A 12,295-nucleotide genomic window follows, 5' to 3' on the forward strand; every position below is an offset into this window, starting at 1 on the left:
CTATACACAATATACTATACAATACTGACTTCTGAAATGGAGTCTGAGTCCTGGACTCAGATCTGATCACATGGTCTACAGTCCCTCCCACAACTTAGAGTGAAGAGAAAACTGCATATCAAAAAACCCAGCCACTGGGGGCTCCAACTATACACAGTTCAGTATTCAATGCTGGCTTCTCAAATGGAGTCTGAGTCCTTGACAGTCCCAGATCTGATCACACGGTCTGCAGTCCCTCCCATAACTTAGAGTGAAGAGAAAACTGCATACCAATACATACACAAAAACAATACAGTAAGCAATCTGAATTATATTCATAAAAAACCAGGGGCTCCAACTATACACAATGCACTATACAAAACTGACTTCTGAAATGGAGTCTGAGTCCTGGACAATCCTAGATCTGATCACATGGTCTACAGTCCTTCCCACAACTTCGAGTGAAGAGAAAACTGCATATCAAAAAACCACGCCACTGGGGGCTCCAACTATACACAGTTCACTATTCAATACTGGTGTGCAGTCCCTCCTACAACTTAGAGCAAAGAGAGAACTGCATACACAAATACAATACAGTAAGCAATCTGAATTATATTCATAACAAACCAGGGGCTCCAGCTATGCACAATACACTATACAATGCTGACTTCTGAAATGGAGTCTGAGTCCTGGACAATCCCAGATTTGATCACATGGTCTACAGTCTCTCCCACTCCTTAGAATAAAGAGAAAACTGCATACCAATACATACACGCATACAATACACTAAGCCAGTGGTTCTCAACCTGTGGGTCCACAGATGTTTTGGCCTTCAACTCCCAGAAATCCTAACAGCTGGTAAACTGGCTGGGATTTCTCGGAGTTGTAGGCCAAAACACCTGGGGACCCACAGGTTGAGAACCACTGCAGTAAGCAATCTGAATTATATTCATAACAAACCAGAGGCTCCAACTATACAAAATACACTATACAATACTGACTTCTGAAATGGAGTCTGAGTCCTGAACAATCCCAGATCTGATCACATGGTCTGCAGTCCCTCCCACAACTTCGAGAGAAGAGAAAACTGCATATCAAAAAAACTGCGCCATTGGGGGCTCCAACTATACACAGTTCCCTATTCAATACAGACTTCTCAAATGGAGTCTGAGTCCTTGACAATACCAGATCTGGTCACATGGTCTGCAGTCTCTCCCACAACTTAGAGTGAAGAGAAAATTGCATATAAAAAAACCCTGCCACTGGGGGCTCCAACTATACCCAGTTCACTATTCAATACTGACTTCTGAAATGGAGTCTGAGTCCTGGACAATCCCAGATCTGATCACACAGTCTGCAGTCCCTCCCACAACTTAGAGTGAAGAGAAAACTGCATATCAAAAAACCCTGCCACTGGGGGCTCCAACTATACACAGTACACTATACAATACTGACTTTTGAAATGGAGTCTGAGTCCTGAACAATCCCAGATCCGATCACGTGGTCTACTATAACTCCCACAACTTAGAGTGAAGAGAAAACTGCATATCAAAAAACCACGCCACTGGGGGCTCCAACTATACTCAGTTCACTATTCAATACTCACTACAGAAATGGAGTCTGTGCCCTGGACAGTCCCAGATCTGATCACATGGTCTGCATTCCTTCCCACAACTTAGAGTGAAGTGAAAACTGCATACCAATACATACACATATACAATACAGTAAGCAATCTGAATTATATTCATAACAAACCAGGGGTTCCAACTATACATAATACACTATACAATACTGACTTCTGAAATGGAGTCTGAGGCCTGGACAATCCCAGATCTGATCACATGGTCTACAGTTCCTCCCACAACTTAGAGTGAAGAGAAAACTGCATATCAAAACACCGCGCCACTGGGGGCTCCAAGTATGCTCAGTTCACTATTCAATACTCACTTCTGAAATGGAGTCTGAGTCTTGAATAATCCCAGATCTGATCACAAGGTCTACAGTTCCTCCCACAACTTAGAGTGAAGAGAAAACTGCATATTTAAAAATCGCACCACTGGGGGCTCCAACTATACACAGTACACTATACAATACTGACTTCTGAAATGGAGTCTGAGTCCTGAACAATCCCAGATCTGATCACGCGGCCTGCAGTCCCTCCCACATCTTAGAGTGAAGAGAAAACTGCATACCAATACATACACATATACAATACAATAAGCAATCTGAATTATATTCATAACAAACCAGGGGCCCCAACTATACACAATACACTATACAATATTGACTTCTGAAATGGAGTCTGAGACCTGGACAATCCCAGATCCAATCACATGGTCTGCAGTCCCTGCATACCAATATATACACATATACAATATAGTAAGCAATCTGAATTATATTCACAATTAACCAGGTGCTCCAACTATACACAATACACTATATAATACTGACTTCTCAAATGGAGTCTGAGCCCTGAACAATCCCAGATCTGATCACACGGTCTGCAGTTCCTCCCACATCTTAGAGTGAAGAGACAACTGCATACCAATACATACACATATACAATATAGTAAGCAATCTGTATTATATTCTTAACAAACCAGAGGCTCCAACTATACACAATACACTATAAAATACTGACTTCTGAAATGGAGTCTGAGCCCTGGACAATCCCAGATCTGATCACACGGTCTACAGTCCCTCCCACAACATAGAATGAAGAGAAAACTGCATACCAATACATACACATATACAATACAGTAAGCAATCCGAATTGTATACATAACAAATAACTAGTATGGGAAGCTTGTAGATCGTTGTTATTTCCAACAGAACGTGTCACAAAGACTCATTTATAAGCCTCCAAGGAGGGAGCTTCCACCAGACTCCAGGCAGATAGTTCCACTGTTGGACAGCTGTCATGCCAAGAATTCTTCTTCCCAGGGTTCAGGTGGAGCCTCCTTCTGATGCAAACTGACTACACACAGTCCAATGCATACTGACACTGAGTATGTACAATAGGTAAAGGTTTACCCATGATGTTAAGCCCAGTCGTGTCTGACTCTGGAGTTGGTGCTTATATCCATTTCTAAGCCAAAGAGCCGGCGTTGTTCATAGACACCTCTAAGGTCATGTGGCCAGCACGACTGCTTGGACCGCCGCTACCTTCCTGCCAGAGTGGTACTTGTAGATCTACTCACATTTGCATGTTTTCGAATTGCTAGGTTGGCAGAAGCTGGGGCTAACAGTGGGAGCTCATCCTGCTCCCCGGATACAAATTGGTGACCTTTCGGTCAGTAAGTTCAGCAGCTCAGTGCTTTAACCCACTGCGCCACCGGGGGCTCTGACTATACACAATACGCTATACAATACTGATTTCTGAAATTGAGTCTGAGTCCTGGACAATCCCAGATCTGATCACACGGTCTGCAGTCCCTCCCACAACATAGACTGAAGAGAAAACTGCATGCCAATACATACACAAATACAATAAATTAAGCAATCTGAATTGTATTCATAACAAACCAGGGGCTCCACCTATACACAATATACTATATAATACTGAATTCTGAAATGGAGTCTGAGTCCTGGACAATCCCAGATCTCATGGCAAGGTCTACAGTCCCTCCCACAAGTTAGAGTGGAGAGAAAACTGCATATCAAAAAACTGCGCCACCGGGGGCTCTGACTATACACAATAAGCTATACAATACTGATTTCTGAAATGGAGTCTGAGTTCGGAACAACCCCAGATCTGATCACATGTTCTGCAGTCCAAGTGGACTTATATAATCCAGTTCAAAGACGATAATGTAGATTATTTTTTAATTTATCATGTCAGAGGCAACCAGACCATTGTATTACATTTCTAACAGAACAAAGCAAACAAACAGACAAAATACAAAATTTGTGAGTTTGGTAGTGGGTTAAATGTCCTTTGACCAGTATCTGGCCACTTGGAGTGCCTCTGGTGTTGCCGCAAGGAGGTCCTCCCTTGTGCACGTGGCAGGGCTCAGGGTGCATTGCAGCAGGTGGTCAGTGGTTTGCTCTTCTCCGCACTCACATGTCGAGGATTCCACTTTGTGGCCCCATTTCTTGAGGTTGGCTCTGCATCTCGTGGTGCCAGAGCGCAGTCTGTTCAGCGCCTTCCAAGTCATCCCGTCTTCTGTGTGCCCAGGGGGGAGTTTCTCATTTGGTATCACCCATGGATTGAGGTTCTGGGTTTGAGCCTGCCACTTTTGGACTCTCGCTTGCTGAGGTGTTCCAGCGAGTGTCTCTGTAGATCTTAGAAAACTATTTATTGCTTTAAATGGTTGATGTGCTGGCTGATACCCAAACAAGGGATGAGCTGGAGATGTCTCTGCCTTGGTCCTTTCACTATTGGCTGCTACTTCCCGGTGGATGTCAGGTGGTGCGATACCGGCTAAGCAGTGTAATTTCTCCAGCGGTATAGGGCGCAGACACCCCGTGATAATGCGGCATGTCTCATGAAGAGCCACACCCACTGTTTTAGTGTGGTGAGATGTGTTCCACACTGGGCATGCGTACTCAGCAGCAGAGTAGCACAGCGCAAGGGCAGATGTCTTCACTGTGTCTGGTTGTGATCCCCAGGTTGTGCCAGTCAGCTTTCGTATGATATTGTTTCTAGCACCCACTTTTTGCTTGATATTCAGGCAGTGCTTCTTGTAGGTCGGAGCACGGTCCAGAGTGACTCCCAGGTATTTGGATGCGCTGCAATGCTCCCGTGGGATTCCTTCCCAGGTAATAATCCTCAGAGCTCGGGATGTGGATCATCTGTTTGATCATCTGGATTATACCACAATGTAGAATATGTTTGAGGTTGTCAGAGATACCGGGATCCCTGCCTGAAGTTTGCACATGTCCCAAAGGAGTTCAAAGTCAACCCCACTACCCACAGGTTACATATTAAACCCATCTTGCATGGATTGGGTCCCTCCTTGGCCTCCTGAAAGCCAGATATTATGCAACCAAACCAATGGCTCTCCGATTGACTTCCAGACAAACCTGTTAAAGATTAATTCTGGGGCCTTTTCTCTCCAGTCAGCCCTGCCGTGCTGCTTTCCATTCTTTGCTTCCTTCCAGGGAAAAGATATGCTCCCTTCCCTCTGGCTCACTCCCGCCTGCCAACGCATACATTGCCAACAAAGAGCCACCGGAATATACCCTCCGGCTTTTTCCTAGACAGAGGTAGACGCTTTTGTCTTCTCTTTAGGTGCCGAAAAGCCTTATTTGGCAGAGTTCATCGAATGTATTTCAAGTGAAGCTGCCTGAATGTACACGTAGCCAAAGCATTTGGTCACCAAACGACATCATCCGGGCTTCTTGCAATGTATAGAAAGTGTGCAAGACATTGCAAACACCTTCCAGACTTCTTGCACTGTATAGAAAGTATGCAAGACTTTGAGAATGACATATTCCACTTTTCTTGCAATGTATAGAAAGTGTGCGAGACTTTGCGAACAACATCTTCCAGACTTCTTGCAATGTATAGAAAGTGTGCAAGACTTTGCAAACAATATCTTCCAGACTTCTTGTAATGTATAGAAAGTGTGCAAGATGTTGCAAATGACATTTTCCAGGCTTCTTGCAATGTATAGAAAGTGTGCAAGACTTTGCAAACGACATCTTCCAGACTTTTTGCAATGTATAGAAAGTGTACAAGACTTTGCGAACAATATCTTCCAGACTTCTTGCAATGGATGGAAAGTGTGCAAGACTTTGCGAACAATATATTCCAGACTTCTTGAAATGTATAGAAAGTGTGCGAGACTTTGCGAACGACATCTTCCAGACTTCTTGCAATGTATAGAAAGTGTACAAGATGTTGCAAATAACATCTTCCAGACTTTTTGCAATGTATAGAAAGCGTCAAAGACTTTGCGAACAACATTTTCCAGGCTCCTTGCAATGTATAGAAAGTGTGCAAGGCTTTGTGAACGACATCTTTCAGACTTCTTGCAATGTATAGAAAGTGCGCGAGACTTTGCGAACAACATTTTCCAGGCTCCTTGCAATGTATAGAAAGTGTGCAAGCCTTTGCGAACGACATCTTCCGGACTTCTTGCAATGTATAGAAAGTGTGCGAGACTTTGCGAACAACATTTTCCAGGCTTCTTGCAATGTATAGAAAGTGTGCAAAACTTTGCAAACAACATCTTCCAGACTTCTTGCAATGTATAGAAAGTGTGCAAGGCTTTGCGAACAACATCTTCCAGACTTCTTGCAATGTATAGAAAGTGTGCAAGGCTTTGCGAACAACATCTTCCAGACTTCTTGCAATGTATAGAAAGTGTGCAAAACTTTGCAAACAACATCTTCCAGACTTCTTGCAATGTATAGAAAGTGTGCAAGGCTTTGCGAACAACATCTTCCAGGCTTCTTGCAATGTATAGAAAGTGTGCAAAACTTTGCAAACAACATCTTCCAGACTTCTTGCAATGTATAGAAAGTGTGCAAGGCTTTGCGAACAACATCTTCCAGGCTTCTTGCAATGTATAGAAAGTGTGCAAGACTTTGCAAACGACATCTTCCAGACTTCTTGCAATGTATAGAAAGTGTGCAAGACTTTGCCAAGGATATTTTTCAGACCGTTTTCCAGACGGTCCAGGAGGTCACCAAGTTGGAAGCGACTGAACAAATAAACAACAAATTGAAGGCCATTTTCCAAAAGCTTATGGAGATTGCCATTTCCCAAAAGGTTATGATCTAAAGCAGTGGTTCTCAACCTTTCTAACACTGTGACCCCTAAATATGGTTCCTCATGTTGTGGTGACCCTCAACCATAAAAATATTTTTGAGAGTGCAAAGCAGGGGAGGCAGGCTTTGTGCAAGGTCGAATGAGTCCGTGCCCTTGCTGGCCAGTGAGAGCGCAAGGCAGATCGGGGGTGGACCAAAGACTTGGGGGCGAGGCCAAAGGAGGCAGCCTCACAACCCCTCTGAAATGGCCAAACAACCCCCTTGGAGGCCGCGACCCCCAGGTTGAGAACCGCTGATCTAAAGGGTTACGCTTTTCCAAAACATAGCATTAGGCTAGGACTGTTGACGTGGTATCAAACTGGAACTGGCTGGATCTACACTGTCATATAATCCAGCTCAAAGTAGATAATCTGGGATCGGAAATTGGATGATATGGCAGTGTAGACGGGCCTGAGCCTCAGAGGAAGGCAAAGACAACCTCCTCAGAGTAAATAAAGCCCATGACAGAGTTACCATCAATTGGAAATGAACTGAAGGTGCACGACAACAAAAGGCCAGTTGAAACATTCAGAGCTACCTCCAACAGACAAGAGTTCTTTCTCCCACCCTGGACATCATTCCACAGGGATATAAACCCCACTTGCCTAATTTCCAATAGACCTCACAACTTCTGAGGATGTCTGCTATAGATGTGGGCGAAACATCAGGAAAGAATGCTTCTGGAAGGTGGTCAGGCAGACAGGAAAACTCACAGCAACCCAGATTGAAGTAGTTTCTCACAAAGTAATGACATTGGGTGGAGTCTGCTTTTCTAAAATGGAGTCTAGGACTGTGTGATGTATCGGCGAATAATGCGTGCAGATCCCAGCTGGCAGATGGTAATTTTGTCAGCGCCGATTGTGTTTAAGTGCAGGCCAAGGTCTTGAGGCACTGCACCCAGTGTGCCGATCACCACTGGGACCGCCTTTACTGGCTTGTGCCAGAGTCTTTGCAATTTGGTAATCTTGTCAGGCCGATTGTGTTTAAGTGCAGGCCAAAGTCTTGAGGCACTGCACCCAGTGTGCCGATCACCACTGGGACCACCTTGACTGGCTTGTGCGAGAGTCTTTGCAATTTGGTAATCTTGTCAGGCCGATTGTGTTTAAGTGCAGGCCGAGGTCTTTAGGCACTGCACCCAGTGTGCCGATCACCACTGGGGCCACCTTGACTGGCTTGTGCCAGAGTCTTTGCAATTTGGTAATCTTGTCAGGCCGATTGTGTTTAAGTGCAGGCCAAAGTCTTGAGGCACTGCACCCGGTGTGCCGATCACCACTGGGACCACCTTGACTGGCTTGTGCCCAAGTCTTTGCAATTTGGTAATCTTGTCGGGCCGATTGTGTTTAAGTGCAGGCCGAGGTCTTGAGGCACTGCACCCGGTGTGCCAATCACCACTGGGACCACCTTGACTGGCTTGTGCGAGAGTCTTTGCAATTTGGTAATCTTGTCAGGCCGATTGTGTTTAAGTGCAGGCCGAGGTCTTGAGGCACTGCACCCAGTGTGCCGATCACCACTGGGGCCACCTTGACTGGCTTGTGCCAGAGTCTTTGCAATTGTTATTATTTATTGAGCTCAGGGCAGTCCCAGATCTGATCATGTGGTCTGTGGTCCCTCCCACAACCTCAAACAACATAGAGTTAAGGGGGGAAAGCTGCATATCAAAACATACATACAATATAGTAAGCAATCTGAATGATATACATAACAAATAACTAATATATTGGATTGTACAAGGTTGCTGTTTCCAGCAGAACTGGACAGATGGCCCGGAAAACTCGCAGCAACCCCAAGGTGATAACAGTATAAGGTCAGAGATCCTATGATGCCAGGCCAACTTCAATCCTAGAATCATAGAATCAAAGAGTTGGAAGAGACCTCCTGGGCCATCCAGTCCAATCCCCTTCTGCCAAGAAGCAGGAATATTGCATTCAAATCACCCCTGACAGATGGCCATCCAGCCTCTGCTTAAAAGCTTCCAAAGAAGGAGCCTCCACCAACCTCCGGGGCAGAAAGTTCCACTGCTGAACGGCTCTCACAGTCAGGAAGTTCTTCCCCATGTTCAGATGGAATCTCCTCTCTTGTAGTTTGAAGCCATTGTTCCATTGCGTCCTAGTCTCCAGGGAAGCAGAAAACAAGCTTGCTCCCTCCTCCTCCCTGTGGCTTCCTCTCACATATTTACACATGGCTATCATATCTCCTCTCAGCCTTCTCTTCTTCAGGCTAAACATGCCCAGCTCCTTAAGCCGCTCCTCATAGGGCTTGTTCTCCAGACCTTTTATCATTTTAGTCGCTCTCCTCTGGACACATTCCAGCTTGTCAATATCTCTCTTGAATTGTGCTGCCCAGAATTGGACACAATATTCCAGGTGTGGTCTAACCAAAGCAGAATAGAGGGGTAGCATTACTTCCTTAGATCTAGACACTAGGCTCCTCTTGATGCAGGACAAAATCCCATTGGCTTTTTTTGCCGCCACATCACATTCCTGGCTCATGTTTAGCTTCCTGTCCACGAGGACCCCAAGATCTTTTTCACACGTACTGCTCTCGAGCCAGGCATCATCGTCCCCCATTCTGTATCTTTGCATTTAGTTTTTCCTGCCAAAGTGGAGTATCTTGCATTTGTCACTGTTGAACTTCATTTTGCTAGTTTTGACCCTTCATCTCTCTAATCTGTCGAGATCCCTTTGAATCCTGCTCCTGTCCTCTGGACTATTGGCTATCCCTCCCAATTTGGTGTCGTCTGCAAACTTGATGATCCTGCCTTCTAGCCCTTCATCTAAGTCGTTAATAAAGATGTTGAACAGGACCGGGCCCAGGACGGAACCCTGCGGCACTCCACTCATCACTTCTTTCCAGGATGAAGAGGAGGAAGCCTTGGGGAGAATCACCCTCTGGGTTCGTCCATTTAACCAATTCCAGATCCACCTCACCGTAGTTTTGCTTCGCCCACATTGGACTAGTTTCCTTGCCAGAAGGTCATGGGGGACCTTGTCAATGGAAGGCCTTCCTCAAATCCAGACACGCTCCATCCACGGCATCATTCCCCGCATCTACCCAGCTTGTAGCTCTATCGAAGAAAGAGATCAGATGAGTCTGGCATGACTTGTTTGTGATAAATCCATGTTGACTATTAGCGATGACCGCATTTGTTTCTAAGTGTTTGCAGACCACTTCCTTAACAATCTTTTCCAGAATCTTGCCTGGTATTGACGTGAGGCTGACCGGACTAGCACATATTCCTCCATCTAGAAATCAACTTTTCTGCAACCGTGCCCGCTCTTCACCCGCTTTGTCCTGCCTTTTCGCTCCCCGTCTCTAAACAAAGCAGGTTCATAGAAGGAGCCAGGAATTCAGCGGTGAGCCTAACCAGCCTGGAGCGCATTTAAGTGGATTAGCTGCAATAACACAACCCAGAAGCGACAACTCCGCTCCTTTGGGTGAGACAATTGACTGTAAAATGCACAGCCTCAGGGTTGCATCTGGAGCTTTCCTTCGACAGGGGAGGGTTGCGTTCCCAAACAGGGTGGTCCATTGGAGACGGACGGCCTCCAGGCTTGAAGATCGTCTTTCTCGCTGGCTCTCCCCAACTCATTTTGCAAAAAAAAAAGGTTCTTTCAATAGATAATTTTTGCAAGTTCCCACTAAAACACAAATGGTCTTTGTGATGTCGTCTGAGCTCTGCAAGTGCAGCCTTTTCTTCAACTGAAGTAGAGAGTGTTGTCGAAGGCTTTCATGGCCAGAATCACTGGGTTGCTGTGAGTTTTCCGGGCTGCCTGGCCATGTTCCAGAAGCATTCTCTCCTGATGTTTTGCCACATCAACCTCTGAGGATGCGTGCCATAGATGTGTGCAAAATGTCAGGAAAGAATGCTTCTGGAACATGGCCAGACAGCCTGGAAAACTCACAGCAACCCAGAAGTAAAGAGTGTTTGAGGATGGGGATATTCATAGGGAGACCATATGACCATAAAGCTATTATCTTCCCAACTCTGTTCTACGCCTGCAAAACGTGAACTGTCTACAGATGTTACATTCAGCTTCTGGAACAATTCTATCAGTGTTGCCTCTGAAGAATTCTGCAGGGGACATTCATAGGGAGACCATATGACCATAAAGCCATTTTCTTCCCAACTCTGAAACGTGGACTGTCTACAGACGTTACATTCAACTTCTGGAACGATTCTATCTGTGTACCTTTGCAAAATCCTCCAGATCTCTTGGGAAGAAGACAGGTGGACAAATGTCAATATTCCGAAATAAGCAAAGACCACCAGTGATGACTCTCCACTATCAACTCGTTGGAACCAATGTCACGTTGTCTGAATGCTCAATCACCGCCTCCCAAAGCAGTTACTCTACGTTCATATCGAGAATGGAAAACACAATGTTGGTGGACAGGAAAAGAGATTGAAAGATGGGCTCAAAGCCAACCTTAAAAACTGTGGCAGAGACACCGAGAGAGAACTGGGAAATCCTGGCCCTTGAATGTCAAACTGGAGGTCAGCTGCAGCCAACAGTGCTGTAGAATTCAGTTACTCTACTCCCAACTCAAGAATGGAAAATGTAATGTTGGTGGACAGGAAAAGAGATTGAAAGATGGGCTCAAAGCCAACCTTAATAACTGTGGCGGAGACACCAAGAGACAACTGCAAAACTCTGGCCCTTGAGTGTCAAATTGGAGGTCAGCTGCGGCCAACAGTGCTGCAGAATTCAGAGAGGCACAAATGGAGGGTAGAAGGGAGAAATGTGCCAAGAGGAAGGCACATCAAGCCAACCCTGACCGGGACCACCTTTCATAGGAAACCAATGTCCTCACTGCTGGAGAACATGCAGCTCAAGAATAAGGCTCCACAGCCACCTACGGACCCACCGCCAAGACACTACACTTGGAGGACTATCATACTCAGACAACTAGGGATTGACTAAGTAAGTAAGTAAGTAAGTCAATGGACAGTAGCAATTGGATTTCAGTCCATGGCTGGGAATCTTTCCACCCTCCAGATGTGCTTTGATTGCAGATCTCAAAGGCCCCAGCCAGCACGGACAATGATAAACAATGCTGGGAGTGGCAGTCCATCCACATCTGGAAGCCTGGTTGACTCATGGAGTAAAAATGCACTGCCTCCTACAACGACAGTGTAGTTCTTCAAGCTTCTTTAAGTTAAGGCTAGTCAAGGGAGAGGAGCAAGAAGACCCAGGTGGCCCAGAAAACCCAAATGCCTATCATAGAATCATAGAAACATAGAATCCTAGAATCCTAGAGTTGGAGGAGACCTCATGGGCCATCCAGTCCAACCCCATTCTGCCAAGAAGCAGGAATATTGCATTCAAATCACCCCTGACAGATGGCCATCCACCCTCTGCTTAAAAGCTTCCAAAGAAGGAGCCTCCACCACACTCCGGGACAGAGAGTTCCACTGCTGAACGGCTCTCACAGTCAGGAAGTTCTTCCTCATGTTCAGATGGAATCTCCTCTCTTGTAGTTTGAAGCCATTGCTCCATTGTGTCCTAGTCTCCAAGGAAGCAGAAAACAAGCTTGCCCCCTCCTCCTCCCTGTGGCTTCC

Source organism: Anolis sagrei, chromosome Y (assembly GCF_037176765.1).
Source record: "Anolis sagrei isolate rAnoSag1 chromosome Y, rAnoSag1.mat, whole genome shotgun sequence".
NCBI classification, from domain to species: Eukaryota; Metazoa; Chordata; class Lepidosauria; order Squamata; family Dactyloidae; genus Anolis; species Anolis sagrei.